Source organism: Miscanthus floridulus, chromosome 2 (genome assembly GCF_019320115.1).
Source record: "Miscanthus floridulus cultivar M001 chromosome 2, ASM1932011v1, whole genome shotgun sequence".
Lineage (NCBI taxonomy): Eukaryota > Viridiplantae > Streptophyta > Magnoliopsida > Poales > Poaceae > Miscanthus > Miscanthus floridulus.
The window spans coordinates 116536664-116556289 of record NC_089581.1 but is presented as its reverse complement, the minus strand read 5'-3'; the positions used below and the strand labels follow the sequence as shown (position 1 = coordinate 116556289).

Genomic DNA, 19626 nt, shown 5'->3' with positions numbered 1-19626 from the left:
TAGGGGGTATCATTTGTTGCCAAATCTATGACTAGTCTACCCTGAGCCTGGATACCATGCAAAATCTCAGTTGGTACTGGTAATGGCATATTATGAACCGATACTGGCATGACATCAACCGATGTTGGCATAGCATCTGTACCTCCTTAGTCATCATCAGAATTATAAATGTCCATGTAGCTCGAGGCACGACGGCACGGCACAAAGCCTGTTTTTTTAGCTCGACACAAGCACGGCCTGGCCCGATGACATGCGGGCCCAGGCTGGCCCGGCCCGAGGGAGCAGGCTGTGCCTGGGCCGCTGTTCAAGCCCGTGGGCTAGCACGGCACGGCCTAGCCTACGTCGGTTGGCCCCGCAGTGGCCCAGCCCCTCCTCACTCCTCCTCCCCTCCCCAAGGATGGTCTGCTCCGGCCTTAGCCGGCTCGCCTCCCCGTCCCCGCCCCCGCCCCACCCCCTGATCCCTCACCCTAACTCCCTTCCTATCCCCCCTCTGTCGCATCCCCGTAGCCGTAGCTCCCTCCCGCAGGTGCGATGCCGTAGGCCCACAGCTCCCTCCGCTGCTCCGCATCCCCACGCGCCCCTCCCTCCCCTCGGCCCTCGTGCACGGGCGCCGATGCCGCACCCCCACGCGGACGCCCCTCCCCACCATCCCACCCGCACCCCCTGATCCTTAACCCTAACTCCCTTCCCATCCCCCCTCCCCTGCATCCCCGTAGCCACAGCTCCCTCCCACAGGTGCGACGCCGCAGGCCCGCAGCTCCCTCCACTGCTCTGCATCTCCACACGCCCCTCCCTCCCCTCGGCCCTCACGTAGGGGCGCTGATGCCACGCCCCCACGCGGACAGCCCCTCCCCGCCTCCACTCCAGCGGCCACGACGGCGGGGTGTTCCGCGGGCTGTAGAGACCCGGTGGGCGCGTTCGGGCGAAGATGAGCAGTGGCCGCCTCCTCCGTGCCCCCCGCACGGCTTTGAGCACGCAGTCTCGAGCGCGGCAGCCTCAAGCGGCCGATCTGAGGCCACTGCCGTCATTGAAGCACACGGCCGATCTGAGGCCGCAGCCGACCATGCCTGGTGCCTCTTCATCGCCTCATCATCATGCCTCTGCATTGCCTCCCCGGCCTCCTCCACATGGTCATGTGCCTCGACGCCATCACCGCCTTTGCATCCTCCTCCATGGCTCCCTGTTGTCGCCTCAAGCGCCACCACGGCACGGCCACAAGACAGCGCCTCGACCTCGTCCTCTGTCCTCTCTCCCTTCCCCTGCTATTGCAGGCCTCGGGCCGGCCTGGCCTGCTAAAAAGGCTATGTTTTCTGGGTCGGCCCGGCACGAAAAGTGGCTCGACAAACCATGCCTGGGCCATTGGCCAGGCATGGTGGACTGGGGCAGCATGGCCCGGTGGCCCGTCGTGCTCTACTGTGCCGTGCTCTACCATGTCGTGCCCTACCGGGGCGGCCTGAATGGACATTTATAATCAGAATCGTCTGAATCACTACTAACTACATCATCGATCCTGTCCTCCTGCTCCTCCTCTTCCTGTTCAAACTCATTCACATCGAAGTCATTGCTTATACAGCCTACTACGGTTGAATGAAATTGCTCCTGCGTCAACTGACCGTCCAAATCCATGTTATCCTGAGTTGCTTCCCCTTTGACCCCTAATTCTTGTTCATTGCATCCAAAACCATCAATGGACGGGCCGTCCTGAACACCCTACATCCTATACACATTCTCCACCATCACCTCAGCCATGATACATTGGAACCTTGGAGCACCCTAGTGTAGCGGGATCAGTGAGCAGGGTCGCGCAAGGTCATGAGGACATAGTATGCCTTAGTCTTCCCAGTATCAAACCTCTCTTTCAGTGTGAAATCATCACCAAACTTTGTATTCAAACGGACACAAAGGTCGTTGAAGCTAGGAGGTTCATCAAACCATTCCAATTCTTCTTCCATATCCTCAAACATACCATCTTCTCTCCTAACACTTCCTCCGTATAAAACTCTAACACAACAATCCATCTGTAAAAGTATTTCAAGAAACTTCATCAAGTCGTTGAAATCGTCGTACGTAATGTCTATAGTAATATTAATATATATTCTAACTATAACTATACTAACTAATCTAATATTAACATCTATACAAGGCTAACTACAACAACTAATTAGACTAAATCCAATGTATAACTAGACTCACTAACTGTACTAACTAAACTACCTAACTTTACTATCTATACTAACTTACTATATTACCTATACTAACTAAACTAACTAACTTTACTAACTATACTTTACTAATTATAGTAACTTTATTTATTTTACTAACTTACTATACTAACAATATCGATTCAATCAACAAATATACTAGGAAAGTACCTCACGGCAGCGGCGCTCGTCCTCGCGGCGGTGGCGCGCTAGACCGGGCCGGGAGGCGCGGGCGCTGGCCTCGGCGGGCGCGGCGGGCAGCCGCCGTGCGTGGATGGAGGGGGTGGCGTGCCGATGTGCGGGTGCAGCGGCCGCACCGGGCGGCCGGCGGCCATGGCGTGCCCGCATTCGTGGCGCGGCGGCCGACGTGCTCGGCGATGGGTAGGGCCGGCATGCTCGGCGGCGGACTGGCGTGGGCGCGGCGGCCAAGCGCGGGCGGGCACGGCCAGGCGGGCTTGCTGCTCGGGCAGGCGGGACTGGCCGCGAGGCTTTTATTCGGCTCTGTCGCGCCACGGATCAGGGCGCGGCACTGCCGCGCCAAGATCGGTAACGCGGCAGGCCCTGCAACGTCACTTGTCAGCCTTTCCGATCGTCGCCACGTCAGCCACCCACCGCGCCACCATGCATGGCGCGGCATAGGCTTTTCGCCGCGCCATAGCATAGGCGTGGCCAAAAATGTTAGTTTTAAAAAAAATAAACAATGTTAGATTTAAAATTAATTTACAAAAAGTGTAAAATAAAAAAAAATCACCATTTCCCGGTGTTCTTCGACCAAGAGCCTGCATAAAACCGCATGCTGCTTCTTCTGCTGCTGCTTCTACGCTCCCGGTGACCACCACCGCGGCGTCGGCACGCACCAATGCAGCGTATCACCACCGCGGTGCCCGCAGCCGTAAGGTGAGCGGCCGGAGCAGGTCCCTGTCTCTGCAGGTGCGCAAATCAACTCTAGACTTTTTTTTCGATTTTCATATGAGACTGCTGGCTCGTGAACGGTGACTGGACTAACCAGAGCTGAGCTGCATCCAGACGGTGGAGCTTAAGGTGAGGATGTGCTGCGAGGGCTGCGAGAGAGTCGTACGACAAGCCCTCCAGAACCTCCGAGGTACACACACGACACGCATGCTCTGTTTCTTCTCCGGGTCAAGCAAAAATCGTATTGGACAGTGACATGGTCAGCACGAAAGATCGAAGCACACGGGCTGTGCGATCTTCTAATCTTACAGATCCACACATTTTTTGCTGTATATGTCACTATACAGGAGTGGACAGAGTGGATGTGAACGTGCCAATGGAGAAGGTGACGGTGACCGGGTACGTGGACCGGGCGAGGGTGCTGCAGGAGGTGCGGCGGAGCGGGAAGAAGGCGGAGTTCTGGCCGAGCGGTGGCACGCCGCTATGGTTCACGTCCCCCAGGAGCTACTTCCGCGACGACGGCCGCTCGTACCGCCGCGACAGCTACAACAACCACCGGCACGGGTACAGCGACGGTGACCGGCACGGCCGCATGCGCGAGCCCGCCCGCGGCGCCGGGCCCGTCGGCAACATGTTCAACGACGACGACGTCAACGCCGCCTGCCGGATCAGGTGACCCATGCGGATGTTGCCGTTGCTCTGCCAATCTGGTTTTAGTTTTTCGCTTCTCTTGGGCTCGGTGCCTCGGTGCAATGGATCGTGAGTTGATCCAAATGGTGGACCATACCTACCTTATCTGTCCCTTTTTTGAATGAACCTCTTTCCCTAATTTGATCCAATATGAACTCATCGATCCAAATTGATGCCGCACGTATCAGAGAATAGCGGTGTGACTACAGTTGTTACTATCCGAAAACTTCGCTTTCTAGTAAAAGAAATTAATGATCAAAATATATTTATTTGATTTTTTTTATGATCCAAAGACATCCTTTGGATGTGTTCATAGGAATAGTGTGTACATACATTTATAGGGTTGAGTATCAACCATCTACCATTCTCTTTATTTCTGTACACCAAATCTTGCACTCTAGACAGCCACGTCGCCCCGCCTTCCTTGCCGTTGATTTGGTCCTGCCCAGAAGGCCAGCACCGTTCGTTTTCCTGCCTCCACAAAAGCCCACGTGTGCCTCCTCGAAATTTTCCTTCTCCATATTCTCTGCCTCCACCGAGCCTTCCTTCTGCCTCTTCCCGATAAACCCAACGCCCGACTAAAAGGAAAAACAGTGCTCTCTTCTCCTACGCCCACCTCCGCCACCGCCGTCTTCGGCTCCCCGAACAACGCCATAGGCCAACGCCACCGCAGCCTCAGAGGGATCGCCTCGGCAGCTGTTGGCCTGGCGGAGCGCGGAACGCAGCGTGGCACGGCGCTCCGGCGTAGGTGGCAGCCACACCAGAAGCCGCACAAACCGGGGAGCGACCCACGCCGGGGTGGCAGCGAGTGGCGCCGCAGCACCTGGTGGTGTGCTGGGACGAGAGGAAGGCATGCCGCCACACCGCCACGCCAGCCACCCTTTCTCCCGCGTAATTTCCTCGCCGTCATAACTCGACCAGGCAACGCGCGCGACCCCTGCGGCATGGGCGAGCGCGGGAGCCTTGCAAGATCCAACAACGCACATATCAGGTGTGATTTTTTTTTAATTTAACACTTTTTAAAAACTAATTTTAAATCTAACATGGTCGTTTTTTTTAAACTAACACTTTTGGCTGCGCCTATTGCCCTGGCATGGCCAAATGCCTATGCCGGGCCATGCATGGTGGCGCGGCAGAGAGTTGACGTGGCGGCGACCGGAATCGCTGACCAGTGACGTGGCAGGGCTTTGCCGCGCCACCGAGCTTGGCGCTGCAGTGCCGCGCCTTGATCCGTGGCGCGGCAGAGCCGACTAAAACCCCGCAGCTAGTCTCGCCTGCCCGAGCAGCAAGCTCGCCTGACCGCTGCGCCCGCCGCCCGCCCAGCGGTACCTGGACGGTTTAATTGGAACACGTCACGCCGATAGTGGGAGTTATTCTAAGTAGTGCTTGATGAAAAATTAGATCGGATTAAAACAAATATTTTTTAAGGGAACTTATTTCTTGGGCTTTTTGGCCCCATATTGTAGGATCGGCGGCGACGCGACCATGGACCCCGGCTTCCTTGACCCCTCGCGCAAGACGCCGGCCACCGGCGTCGAGATACGGCGGGACTGCCGGTTCCTGAACTAGTTGCTACTTAATCTCACTGGCAGTGCTGCCGCGACACATAGAAACGAATATGAAGCAAATAAATGAAGTCCGTGCGCAAGTTGACCACATAACATTTTCATTGGTTTGACATAAGTTTGACATAACATAACCAAATAACCCCGCAAGTTTCGGACGCCAATATTCGTTTGACCTAACAAACTAAGACCCAAGAGTGTAAGGATTCCTCGGACGCCTCTGTCTCTTCGGATTTGTTGACAACACATTGGGAGTGTAGCCAACGTCGGTATGGTCGCGTCGACGATGCGTACGGCTCGTACCCTGTAAGTATATGATACGCATGATTACTTATAATTCTTTATGATCATTAGTTCATGGAGCATATGTATTTAAAGAAACTACCTTTGTTAGTACCTGTGAGGCTCCTTGGGTATCAAGCGGGGCACCACCTAGCTGAGACATGCCGATCTCGTCTTATGGCCAATCGTCCCACTGGTCGTGCTATCTACGGAAGCTTGGGGGGTCGTCGTCATCGTCATCGTCGTCCTCGGATACAGGGTCCTTCCCAGCACGATGATGTGGTGGTGTACGCACCGCAGAAGTGGCACCTATCATCGACTGAGAAGAGCATACTGGTGTCCTTAAAGAGGCTGAAGACGTGCCATCTGACCGCGCCGGGAGTGACGGTTCCTCATAAGGAGTGTCCATGCAGCTCAGCTTCTGAGCTAGCTTCCTGCAGCTCTTCTTCACCTTCTGCATAAATAGACGTTAAAGTTAGTGTATTTCCCAAACGCATATACACTAAAGAAACATTTTTGGAACGGACAAGTTTATGTTTACCTCCACAAAAGCCGTGAGAACGCCCCTGCCCTCTAGACTCGTGAAGCCGAAACGCTGCTTCGTTGGACATCCTTGATAATTGTTTCGCCTGGGTACAGAAACACGGTTAGACAGTTTTAGTACACATACTTAATACCAAAAGGATAACAAATCATACCATTCAAGTATCTTACCACGTATCTTTGAAGCGGGGCTCTCTGTAGTTATGTGTCCTCCCTAGTGGTAACATCGTACACATCTTTGATGACATCTTCCTCCGAGTCCTCGTCAATCGCCTCCTCAGTGTACGGGGGCTTGATATGTGTCCTCGTAGACCTATGAAGCCACCGTAGGTACTCGTCGAAGGTGTGCTGGTCGTGTAGAGGACCCGCATGGACCGGCTATCGTACCCTGTTCTGACACAAATGGATGTGCGCGTTGTGTGTCATGCGCCAATCCTTGGTCTTGTACCTCTTTCTATGGTCATACCTGCAACAAAACAATGTTAGTTGTACCACACACATATCTGAATTGTAGCTTTGTTATTAATCAATAACACACCCGTGCAATCCTTGGTTGGTTGAGTAAAGCGGTGGTGGGCAACCTGTCATTCTTCCAAACTATCTATAGACCCTGATGGGCAAGTGAATCTCGACCACATGGAAGAAAATAAGAGGGACGTCACAGCGATACTCGCCTGACTTGTCCCTAATGACAGGACTGAGATAGTACTGGAGCTCCGGAGCATCCCAAGGACACTAATGCACCTAAAATTTCGTAATTGAGTTAGGTTGTTATATAGTGTAGATCGAACAAGACACGGGTATGATAGTAAAGAGAGCGTAACATGTTGCTGTGTCAAGACATCGAGACCATCCGTGTACTCCCTGTACTTGCGCCTTGCATTCCCTCTAACTAACTCTGATCCCGTCTAGATAAACAGAGCTATAGGGAGTGTATCCTGCCCGTTCCATTGCTGCATTGAACACGATAATGAATTAGCCATTAATAAACTCATCATATGTAACCATATCGAATAATATAATGAACCGAAGTACTTACCGGTAAACCAGTACTAAGTGGCCTCCCAACGGGCCATCGTTCTCAACACCAAACCTGGAGTAGGTACAAGCAACCTCCAAGGTTCGCATACCCTGAGGTGCGACGGTAGGCAACGCATAGCTATCGATATGTCTATGCCAGGACTACGCTGCCCCAGCTGTATGTCGCTATATTCTCCCACGGCTGGCGTAGTATGTCAAGGAAGATCCAGTTGATGGTGTTGCCCGAGGCATCTGGGAAGAGGAAAGCACCAAGAAAGTGCCAGAGCCACACTCGAGCGAACCTATCGATCTGAGCCTCCTCAGCCTGTGGGTCCAAGTAATCAAAGCGCTCCATGATCCAGGACGACGAAACACCAGAAGTTTTCCTAAAATTTACCAAAGAACATGAGACCCGATGGCTGCAGGAAAGTAATGCAAGTATTAAATAGCCTTCAATTTCTCACTTATTTTTTTAGAAGCCTCATCGTTCGGTGGAAGAAAGCTAGTAAACTGAGCCACCAGCTCCCTCCAGTGATCGTTGTCAACTATCCCTGTCACTGGAAGTCCCCCCAACCGAAGGCTAGAAATAGCCTTCATGTCCTGCATGGTTAAGGTCATCTCGCCACAAGGTAGGTGGAATGTGTGCGTCTCAGGCCTCCACCTGTTATAAGAATAGAACGACTGTTAGTTGCCTCAAATTTGTTACAAGAAAGTTTACATACAAAGTGTCGGTGTTTCGTACAAGCACCGGCAAGTAAATTTGTAGTAATGCACGTTAGGCTTGGATGGTGCGCTAAAGGACACAGGATTTATACTGGTTCGGGTGGAACGTCCCTACATCCAGTTTGTTGCTGCTTGTGTTATTAGCACCGTGAACGGTCTGTAGTAAGGGATACAAACTGCCAAGAGAGGGACTGGTCCCAAGTCTCTGATGGAAGGATTGAAAAGGTGGTCAAGAGCTTCGTAGCTGCTTGAATGTGTGTATGAGTGCGCTCTATTGTTCGGTCCCCTTTCTTCCGTCCTCCTAGATGGAGGAAGCGCCTCCCCTTTTATAGATGAAGGGGCCGGCTTTACAAGGGTGAGGGCTCCAGGATGTGTACTCTACTTAGTCTTGTGGCTCACGTCTACCTGATCAGGTCCTCCATTCTGATGAGTGTGAAGGAAGATAAGTGCTTACAATGTTGTCGATGTCTCTGTAGGATGTCAGGTTAGTCATAGAACGCTGCCCTGCGTAGGGTATGGGCTGTAGTACAGTGGGTTTGACTTATGAGCCTCCCCCAGCCTTGCTCCGTATGCCTTCTGGTTCCCATGATTCCTTGTTGGGAGAATTCGGGGCCGGGGTCCGGTGTAGCGCCGTGGCCAAGGCCTTCTGACTGGGAGGACCTGAGGGGTCGGGAAGCGGGCGCCGCTCCCTCGGGTCCACAGCGTGGTGACGGAATATCCGTCGTCCATGGAGATAGCAAATCCTTTCCTGGAGCATAGCGGTTGTCGTATATCTTCGTTGGGTTCCGTGTCCCAGAGCTGAAGGCGGTGCCTACAACTCTACAGGGTGAGGTGCACGCTCCTGTAATACCTTTTGGGCTCTGCGGCGCCCGGAAGGGTCTAAAGCATCAGTCCTGTCGTTCCCTGGCAGTCCTTTTCCTGCCAGGGCGCAGGGTATGGTCGTTGGAGTCATGGTTGACCCGAACGTCTTGTCTCGTCCTGTACCCATCATTATGAGGGATAGATATTGATCAGGGCGAGGCTCGTTCTGGGCCATTGGGTGAGACGGAGACCAATCCTTATCTCTTGGGCGAGACTAAACCTATCCCTCTAGGATCGGGCGTGGCGGAATCCATCCCTTAGCCTTTGGGCGAGACCGAGCCTGCCCTATAGGCGTCGGGCGAGACGGAGTTTAGCCTTGAGCCTTTGGGTGAGGCAGGGTTATCCCACAAAGGCATCGAGTGAGGCTGACCCTGCCCCTCTAGGATGGGGCGAGATGGAAACTCATCCCTTAGCCCTCGGGCGAGACCGAGCCCGCCCTCAAGGCGTCGGGCGAGACGGAGTTTATCCCTCGGCCCTCGGGCGAGACCGAGCCCGTCCCAAAGGTGTCGGGCGAGGCGGAACCGAACTCCTGTCACTCGAACAAGGGATGACATGACGCCTTTATGCGTCCAGAAGTTTTTCACGTTTGGTGGTTATCGGTTCCACCTCCTGGGGTACCCTGGTATTAGGTCCCCAACAGTAGCCCCCGAGACTCTAGGTGATTCGTGTAGAACCGCCTGGAGGATGTTTTTGATTTCGTCGAAGGTAATTTGCCGGAGGGTGCGTGCGAGCGCACCCGATGGGTGTAGCCCCCGAGCCTCCGGGTGACTCGAGTAGAGTCGCCCGGGGGGTTGTATCAGCCCCTTCGCGGGTAAGGCTGAAGGACTTAGTTTTTTATCAACTGGATGTTTTTCCGAGTGGGTCGTGGCGTCCCATTCGCTAGGAACTGATTCGGGGCTGTCCTAACTGGTGCTTCTGCCTTTGATGACGGATCGTTCGTGGATTCCTTCTTGGTTGGGCCGGTGGCGAGTTTCTGGGCCCTAGGTGGGCCAGAGAGAAAAAGAACAGGCCTTTGTGGCTTGCGTTTCCCGGGTGGGTTGAGAGTCCGGATTTGCTTGGGGAAGGCAAACCGTTCGCCGAGATTTTTGGGGTGAGAGGATAGGGACTACGGGTGCGTGTCCCGCGACGTGACGCGGTGGCGCGCGTGGCAGGCCCGGAGATCGAGGCGGATGGTTGCCCTTCTTGCGTCCGTCGCCCCCTATAAAACCGCGGGGTTCGCCCCCAGGGTCCCGTATTTCGCTCCCCTTCCTTTGCGTTCTGAAACATCCGCCGCCAATCTTCCCAGCCTCTCGCGCCCGCATCGCCACCGTCGACCGGCCTGCGTTCGTCTTCCAGCCGCTGTTAAGCTCGCGTCTACCCTTCCCCCCTACTGCTTCAATGGAGTTGTGGGGCAGATCAAGCATCACCTCCCGGCGTCTGGAGGGCCTCGTCCGCCGTGGCCTTCTCCGTCCACTGTCCGCCGTCTAGGAGTGGTTGCTTCCTGGCGACGAGGGTGAGCCGGTGCCGCCTGAAGGGTATGTCGTCTCTTTTGCCATCTTCCACGAGCGGGGATTTGGGGTACCCATAGATTCCTTCGGGGGTTATTAGATTACTATGAGGTAGAGCTGCAGCATCTAACTCCCAATGGGATTCAGCATATGGCAGCGTTTGTTGCCCTGTGCGAGGGCTTCCTGGGGATCGATCCCCATTTTGATCTGTGGCGGTATTTCTTTAGTATTAGTCTGTCGAGAAGGAAGATTGGGGGGAAAGAAATGAACACGCCGATGGGATGTGCTAGTATTCATCTGCGCCATACCCGGTCGAAGGGTTACCCATACATGCGTCTGGCGACATCCAACAAGGGATGGCACTCGCAATGGTTTTATGTTAAGGATGATGCGAGTGCCACCCTACCGAAGTATACCGGGCGTCTTATTGTGGATGCCCTCGGAGTCAGTGGGGCTGGGGCGTCCAGTCCAGAGACAAGAAGCACATCACCGACCTTCTTTCCGCCCTCCAAGCCCTAAAGGGCCGAGGTGTAAAGGGGACAGGGATCATCGGTGCCTACCATGCTAGGAGGGTGGCACCCCTGATGGCGCGTGCGCTTCCCCTGCATCGGATGATGCCCGGGATATCGTACGAGGGGACGGTGCTTGTTGATGAGGCGCTCCCTTACTCGGAAGTGGCGCAGCGCATCAAGGAGGCGACGGAGCCGACGAAGGATTCTACCGGCAGTGTCCTCGATATCGTGTATCCGGTGCCCGGGCATCCTCCAATGCGGCCGGAGCCTAGGTTCTTCGAATTCGTAAGCCCTCTTCTCCCGCACTCTTTTCTTTCTCCTGAATCTCCCTTTTTTAACACTTGCTTTTGTAATGTTGGGGCTAGCCGAGGGGGCTAGTCTTCAAGGATAGTCTGGCCCCGCTGCCGAAGGACAAGGTTGTGGCGGCGGCGAATTGACTCGCAGCCGAGCGGGACAAGAAAGCAAAGGAGGAGATGAAGAAGGCGAAACGACTGAAGCAGGAGGCACGGGATCGGGGAGAGGACGTGAGTAGTGAGGATGACGACGATGATGATGATGACGATGATGACGACGAGGTAGCCGTCGACGTGGATTGGGGCGTCCTGGAGGATGAGGAAACACTGACAAGTGGCCACCCACCCGTGCAGGGGCCCTTCGCTTTTCACATAGAGGGAAGTGAATCAATGAGGTCAGTGGAGGCCGGTGAGTCCGCCGCTTCACACGGCGTGCCGGCCGAGGATCGGTGGATGGGGGAGGCCGGGCTTGCTGCTGCCGACCCTGAGGCGATCGTGGAGGGGGGTGGCACCGGAGCCGCGCCCGGCTTTGGTGCCGCACCTTGTGAGGTGATGGAGGGGAGCAGCTCCGGTGCTACGCCCCGTGGGACGATGGAGGGGGACGGCTCCGGTGCCGCGCCCGACGAGACGATGGAAGGGAGTGACTCCGGCGCTGCGCCTGACGAGATGAACCCCCCTGCCCCGGAGCAGGAGGCAGGCATGAAACGGTCCTGTCCAGGACGAGTCAGGGCAGGGATCTGGGGATCCGTCCCCAAAACGCTTCCGCCGGCCGAGGACGTCAACGTAAGCTCTTGACTCCTCTGTTTTCATCCTTTTTCCATTTTATTTTGACTTATCGGTTATTACCTTTGTGTAGGTTCTTGTGGACGGGTCACCCCCTGGGGCTGGCGCCCAAGAAGAGTCTCGCCCTTCAAGTGGGACAGACGGCGTCGCCTAGGAGTCACCCCTATTTCGGGCAGGAGTGGTGCCGATGTCGGGGCCGCGTTGGCCGAAACGACGGCGTCCATGGTGGCTCCCACGCCCGCGGAGGTGGAACAGCCGGCCGAGGACCGTATACCGCCGGTGAAGGTGATCGTGACTGCGCCAAGCCAGAATCAGCCGGGCGCGGTCGTGGTAGCACCCGAGGGCGTGGTGCAATCCGCGCCGCCAGGTGCCCAGACGGAGGAGGGTCCAGCCGGAGGGTCCTCGAGTGCGGCAGTGGTGCCGCATAGGGTTAGGAGGGAGCCGCCACTGGCCCCTTTGTCGGGAGGAAGCCGCTCCCCTACGCGGGGGGGGGGGGGCCGCCGCTCCAGTGGATGGCCGCTCAGGACCCGTCGTCGGCTCTTTTCTCGCTCGATGATCATTCCGAGAGCATGGAGCGGGAGGGTCTTGACATCGGGATCTCGACCATGCTGAACGCCCTGGACCAGGCCAGAGGAGCCCTCCGTGAGATCGTTATCCCTACCACTCAGGTACTTTCTGGGCTTTCTTCTTTCTTCGTATGTTTTTGTGTTTTTGCATTTCTGATGTCAGTCTTCTTCCTCCTCAGATTCTTGTTGCTCGTAGCCGGAAAAAATCCCAATTCCTCCATGAGCAAAAGGCGGAGCGGGATCGCCTCTCCGAGGAGGCCCGGCTGCGGGAAAACATGGCCGCCCAGCTTGCTATCGTCTAGGAGCGGGAGGCCCAGGCGTGTCAGGATGTGGAGGAGGCGCACGGGATGTTCGAGGACCTGTCGGTGAGGTCTAAGCTGGATGGAGAGGAGATTACCAGACTCCAAAAAGAGCAAGATGAGCTACTGCAGAGGAATGCCGCGGCCAATGAGAAGGCCGGCGAAGTCCTGAAGGAGCTGGAGATGGAGCGGGACCTCCGGCGGAAGGCCGAGAGTAGGGCCACAGTCCTCCAGCAGAAGGTGGACGAGGACGTCGAGGTGGTCCGCTCTCTCCGGGCGGAGCTTGGTGACGCGGTGAAAGGAAGGTTGAGTGCTGAGAACGTCTCCACCAAGCTAGGAGAAAGAGGCTGCTTATACGCGAAGGGCCCTTCAGGTTGAGAGCGATGAGCACGATCTTCTTCAAGCTAGCGGTCGGGGTGGTCCTTAACGCCCTGAATGTGACGGAGCCAGTGGAGACCAGCCCGCTCACGGCTCGTGTCAGAGGTATCACGGCTCGGGTGGGCCAACTTGAGGAGAGTGCCTGTCACGCTGGGATTACCTAGGCCTTCACCGTCGCCCACTGCCCATTACTGAGAAGGAAATAAACCTAAAGGTGATGAGCGAAGGCTTTCCATCCACCTACGAGGATGAAGAGCTGGAGGAAATGGAGAAGATGGTCGCTCCCCTTATGAAGAACCTGGCAGACAGTCTGAAAGAAATGGTTCTCCCTTCACGGGAGTAATTAATCGAACAATTTTGAGAATAGCTTATATGTAATATGTGGACAAGCATTCGGTACTTTTCGAGTCTGGACGCCTTTCGTGCTTTTGCGTCTTAATTTCATTTTGTTTGATTTTTTGCGACTTGATTTTTTACGGTCTTACCAATATGTTCCCCTGAATTATGCCGCTGATTATAATGCGAGGAGATTGTTCCGAAAGAAGGAAAGGAGGTGGCCGTACCTTAACAGCCCCCGAGTAAGGTCCGACCCCCGCACCTGCTGGGGTCGGGTGTTACTGGATACCGGAATCGTGGTTTTGGTGACAATGGATGTCATCGCAATAATCCCCGCCCTGTCTTTCAACAGAAATCCCAACTGGGGACTCTATGGGCTCGGCAAGGTGGGGCCTTTGAACCTGTGTTCCTGCATTGTTTAGCCCGAGCCCCCGAGCCTTGTTAGGGTCTGATAGGGGTCGGCCGTTATTTGCGTGTTACCCCGTCCTCGGTTTTCGCAATCGGAGGGGCTAAGTGAACGACACTTGCCTCGACGGCTTGAGTACCACGCTCAATGAGCTCGCTAACGGGTACGTTCGTGCGGAATCCAGGTCCATCATTTGCTGATGGGGTCGGCAGAGCCCTCTGGTGGCACTCCGCAACTTCTTAACCTGCCTCCCGGTAGATGCCTGAGTTGTTCGATAAGCTCAGGGGGGCCGATGGCCTCTCCTCGATGGAGATTCTGTGGGTTCGGCTCGAGGTTAGAATCGAACGAGAGAAGGTTGAGACGTCCCGGTTCGCCTCTGAGCGGGGTCGGGCAGGGCCGCTGGGGCTCGTCTCGGTTATCTCTCCCTGGCTCTGTTCGGCGTGAGGCGGCCTCGAGCCCTTCGCGGGCCGACCTTCGAACCTCAGCCTATGGTTGCCTATATCGAATGAGGCGACAGCCGTTTCGTGGTGCAACACGAATCATTGGGATGCAGTGTTCTACATTTGTAATGTTTTGAATGCAAGATTTAATTGAAAATAAAGGCGGGGTCGGTAACATTACCTTGGTGGTATGAGTGGCGGAAAGCTCCTACCGGATGGGTCCAGGCCCTGACGTTTGTGACGAGGTTGGAATAACCTGCGTAAGAATTGTTGTTCTTTGTTTTCGTGTCTCGGTGACGATCCAAGCCGTTCGATTAACTTGGGCATCCTGACAGCTCTTCCCTTGGGGGAGACTCTGTAGGTGGACCCCTCCGATCCTTCTTTGAGAAGGTAGATGTCGAAACTAGAGACGCGAGGGGCGTTGAGTATGATTTTTCTGGTGAACAGAAACACCATAGCTATCGGGGCGTAGGGTTTGCTAGTTCGTCCAGTTTTACTCAAAGCTTTGTGCCTGTATGTCGCGCCCTTAGTTTCAAGCGTACGGAGGGGTCGGGTGAAGAGGATGTCTAGACTGGTAGTCATCCTCGGCAGCCCGCTGTTCGCATCCCTACTATTTGACGGGGTCGGAATCTTGCGAACGAATTTTAACGCATAAAGTGAGAAAACTGAGAGGCTTATCTTTCTTTGGTCGTTCGTTCGTCGTGTCTTCTGGGCCGAACGGCCGACCCAGGAGATCTGAAAGGTTCCGTCGTCGGGTCGTCCGTGGTCCTGCATGGGGGAGGCGAAAAGTTGTCTGCCTATGTGGGTGCCTTAATCGCCGCGTCCGGAGCGGGTCAGTGGCGGGCCATACCCAGGCAGTGTTCAGTTTGACCAAAGAGGGACGCCTCGTAGACCGGGGTTCGTCCCATCACTTCCGGCGCGTCCCCTCAGATATCAATCAGCTTTGATTGCGTATTAAAAAAGGGGAAGGGAGAGGGTTTTTTTTCGTCCGACCTTTCGCCTTTCCTTAGGTACAGCGCCTCCTCTTTAAATAGGGAGGGGGAGAGGAGTTCTCATCCCACCTCCCCTTCTGCCTCCGAGCCGCTATCTCTCCTTCTTCTTCCTTTCCGCCGAACGCGTCCGTGCGTCGTGGCAGTTCCTGAGTGAGGAAGAGTAATGCCAGAGAGAGATAGAGAACTTACAAACTTGCTCGTGAGTCTGGTGCGTGATGTCGAGCCGAAGGTTATCCAACGTAGATGAGATGGTGCGCACGGCCCTTGCTGAGGAGTCGCTGCTGCTGAAGGAAAGGAGGCATCGGTGGACGTCGTACGTCATTGACTGCGCTGTCGTTCGCTGTGCTCCTTCCTTGGCGGGAGGCGTTTTCTGCCCATACGCCGTTGTCAGGGTTATGGCTGGGGATGATGGCGTAGTCCCCTAGAAGTCATGGCAGTGGCGTCGCTGCCGGGGTCGCGGACTGACGACTGATGGCTGTAGTCCCCGGATGCTCCGACGGAGGCGTCGCTGTCGGGGTCGCGGCTGACGACGATGGCGTAGTCCCCGGACGCTCCGGCGGAGGCGTCGTAGATGGTGGCGCCTTCGAGGATCCAGCGAAGATGTCGCCGATGGAGAGCGTGGCACTGGCGACCGCAGTAGACGAGCTGGCCCGTGTACATGCCCCGGACGTCACCGATGGAGAGCGTGGCGCGGCGACCGTAGTAGCACTTGTGGTAGAGCTGAGTCGAGACTGTAATGAAATAACATTGTGGGGAAGCCCCCGAGTAAACAGTCCTCTGAGTATATTGTTCCTTTTTGTAATGACATCGCTTTGTAAGTGGTGAATTTGTGCAAAAAATGAACAAAATTACATCCTTTGCTTATGGCAAGTCATTTTAGCGCTTTCCAACTCTTCTCGTGGTCTAAGTCATAGGAAGCTAGGAACGTGGGCGAACTAATTCTAATTGAACTGGTGAGCAAAGAGGTTGCAGCCAGCTGGGGCGTGGGTGTCTCGCAGTCCTACCAGTTGTATTCAGAATTGGTTCCCAAGATCTTAGCCCTCGAGACTCGTTTACGAGGCGAATGGAAAACTTAGAGAATGTTTGTAAGTATAAGACAAGGATTTTTTTGCAAGCGTAATACTTGTATTATACATGACATATGTTACGATCACATGCCAGCCCCCGAGTGAGGTCTGACCCCTCGCGATTTGCAGGGGTCGGAAGTCACTAAGGATTGGGGTTCTGTTAAGACAAAAACTGATAAGGAAAAGTGTAAGCTTATTTTAAGGATAGAAACGACGTAGCTGCTCAATGTTCCAGGCGTTGGTGAAGACCTCGCCTTTGATGGTTTTCAACCGGTAGGCGCCTGGGCGAAGTATTTCCTGCGACGATGTAGGGCCCTTCCCAGGGCAGGGAGAGTTTGTGGCGATCCTTGTTGCTCTGCACAAGACGGAGGACGAGGTCTCCGACGTTGAAGGCTCGACCCCGCACCCGTCGGCTGTGGTACCGCCGTAACGCTTGCTGGTACTTAGCTGAACTGGAGGAGGGCGATGTCGCGGGCCTCATCCAGCTAGTCCATGGCGTCTTGGTGAGATGCCTCGGCTCCCTGTTCGTCATATGCTCTGATTCTTGGTGCTCCATAGTCGAGGTCCGTCGGGAGAACGGCCTCGGAACCAGTAGATCATGAAGAAGGGTGTGTAGCCGGTGGCCCGGCTAGGAGTCGTCCTTAGGCTCCTAGAGCACAGCCGGGAGCTCAGTGAGCCAACGCGCGCCGAACTTGTTCAACCGGTTGAAAATTCTGGGTTTGAGGCCTTGAAGAAGCATGCCGTTTGCGCGCTCGACCTGTCCGTTCGTCCGAGGGGTGCACGACGGCTGCCCAATCGATTCGGATGTGTTGTTCATCACAGAAACGAACGAATTTCCTACCGGTGAACTGCGTGCCGTTGTCTGTGATGATGGAGTTCGGTACTCCAAAGCGATGGATGATGTCGAGAAAGAACAGCACAGCTTGCTCGGATTTGATTGTGGATATTGGCCGAGCTTCAATCCATTTTGTGAACTTGTCTATGGTGACAAGTAGGTGGGTAAAGCCCCCGGGCGCCTTTTTAAGTGGCCCAACCAGGTCAAGCCCCCAGACCGCGAAGGGCCACGTGATGGGGATCATCTGGAGAGCCTGGGCCGGGAGGTGTGTTTGCCAAGCGTAGTATTGGCACCCTTCGCAGGTGCGTACAACTTGCTCGGCATCGGCTACTGCGGTGGGCCAATAGAAACCCTATCGGAATGCCTTCCCAACCAAGGTTCTTGGTGCGGCATGGTGACCGCATGCTCCACCGTGGATGTCGCTCAGTAGGAGTTTTCCCTGTTCGCCAGGGATACAAAGTTGCAGAATTCCGATGTGACTTCATTTGCAGAGTTCGCCCTCTACAAGAACGAAGGTTTTGGCACATCGCGCGAGCCATCGGGCTTCTGTCTTGTCGGTTGGTAGTACGTCGTGGAGGAGATAGTCGAGGTAAAGCGTTCTCCAGTCATTGGGAGGGTCAGACTCCATTGCTGGGTCTTCTTCAAGCTCCATGACCTCAGGGTCGGGAGGAACAGTTGGCGGATCGGCCTTGGGGGTCGAACTAGAAGGGCCATCGTCGGCTTGTTCTGACCCCGCGTAGCGTACCGAGGGTTTGTGTTGGTCACTGGCGAAGACGCCTGTTGGAACTGGCTCTCGGCTGGATGCTGCTTTTGCGAGTGTGTCGGCCGCTTCGTTGAGGCGCCTGGGGATATGATTGAGTTCGAGGCCAGTCGAATTTGTCCTCCAGACAGTCGGACCTCTTGACAGTACGCCTCCATCTTGGTATCGTGGCATCCTGATTCTTTCATGACCTGGTTGACGATCAGCTAAGAGTCGCCCCTGACGTCGAGGCGTCGGATGCCCAGCTCGATGGCGATTCGTAGGCCGTTGATGAGCGCTTCGTATTCTGCAGTATTGTTTGATGAGGGAAAATGAAGCCGAACCATGTACCTCATGTGCACCCCGAGGGGGGATACAAAGACTAGTCCTGCTCCGGCGCCCTTCTTCATCAGCGATCCATCGAAGTACATTATCCAGTATTCTTGATCGACGGCTGCTGGTGGCATCTGGACCTCGGTCCACTCCGCGATGAAGTCAGTTAGTGCCTGAGATTTGATCGCCGTTCGGGGGACATAAGAAATGCCCTGATCCATCAGCTCGAGTGCCCACTTTGCGGTTCTTCCCGTAGCGTCATGGCTACGAATGACCTCGCCGAGGGGGAACGACGTCACTACTGTCACGGGGTGTGACTCGAAGTAGTGGCGTAGCTTCCTTTTAGTGATGAGGACGGTGTAGAGGAGTTTCTGGATCTGGGAGTAGCGGGTTTTGGAGTCGGATAGCACCTCGCTGATGAAATATACAGGGCGCTGCACCTTGAAGGCGTGCCCCTCTTCCTCTCGCTCTACTATTAAGGCGGAACTAACCACCTGGGTGGTGGCCGATATATACAGTAGGAGAGATTCTCCGTCGCATGGAGGAACTAGGACCGGTAGCTTAGTTAAAAATCATTTAACCATGTCAAGCGCCTCCTGAGCCTCGGCTGTCCACTCGAAGCGGTCAGTTTTCTTCAGGAGTCGATAAAGGGGGAGTCCCCGTTCGCCGAGGCGTGAAATGAATCGGCTGAGGGTGGCAAGGCACCCGGTGATCCGCTGAACCCCCTTTATGTTTTGGATCGGGCCCATCCTCGTGATGGCTGATATCTTCTCTGGGTTGGCTTCGATGCCACGCTCGGAGACGATGAAGCCGAGCAGCATGCCCCTCGGGACCCCGAAAACACATTTTTCGGGATTGAGCTTGATGCCGTTCGCCTAGAGTTTCGCAAAGGTGCGTTCAAGGTCGGCGACAAGGTGGTCAGCCCGCTTGGATTTGACTACGATGTCGTCGACATAGGCCTCAACGGTTCGCCCGATGAGGTCTCCGAAGCAACTAAGCATACAGCGCTGGTACGTTGCCCCAGTGTTTTTAGACCAAACGGCATTGAAACGTAGCAAAATGATCCGAAGGGCGTGATAAAAGATGTCGCGAGCTGGTCGGACTCTTTCATCGCGATTTGATGGTAGCCTGAGTATGCGTCCAGGAAACAGAGGGTTTCGCACCCCGAGGTGGAATCGACTATTTGGTCTATTCGTGGCAAAGGAAATGGATCCTTTGGACACGCTTTGTTGAGGCCAGTATAATCAACACACATTCTCCATTTCCCGCTCTTTTTCCGGACAAGAACAGGATTTGCTAACCACTCTGGGTGGTATACTTCCTTAATGAATCCTGCGGCCAGTAGTTTGGCTATCTCCTCGCC

At 55.0% G+C, this 19626-nt stretch overlaps 1 pseudogene; it reads left to right on the top strand.

Moving 5' to 3' along the window:
• The first annotated feature begins 2578 nt into the window (after window positions 1-2578).
• LOC136536917 (heavy metal-associated isoprenylated plant protein 30-like) lies at window positions 2579-3789 on the top strand (annotated as a pseudogene).
• The last annotated feature ends 15837 nt before the right edge of the window (window positions 3790-19626 follow it).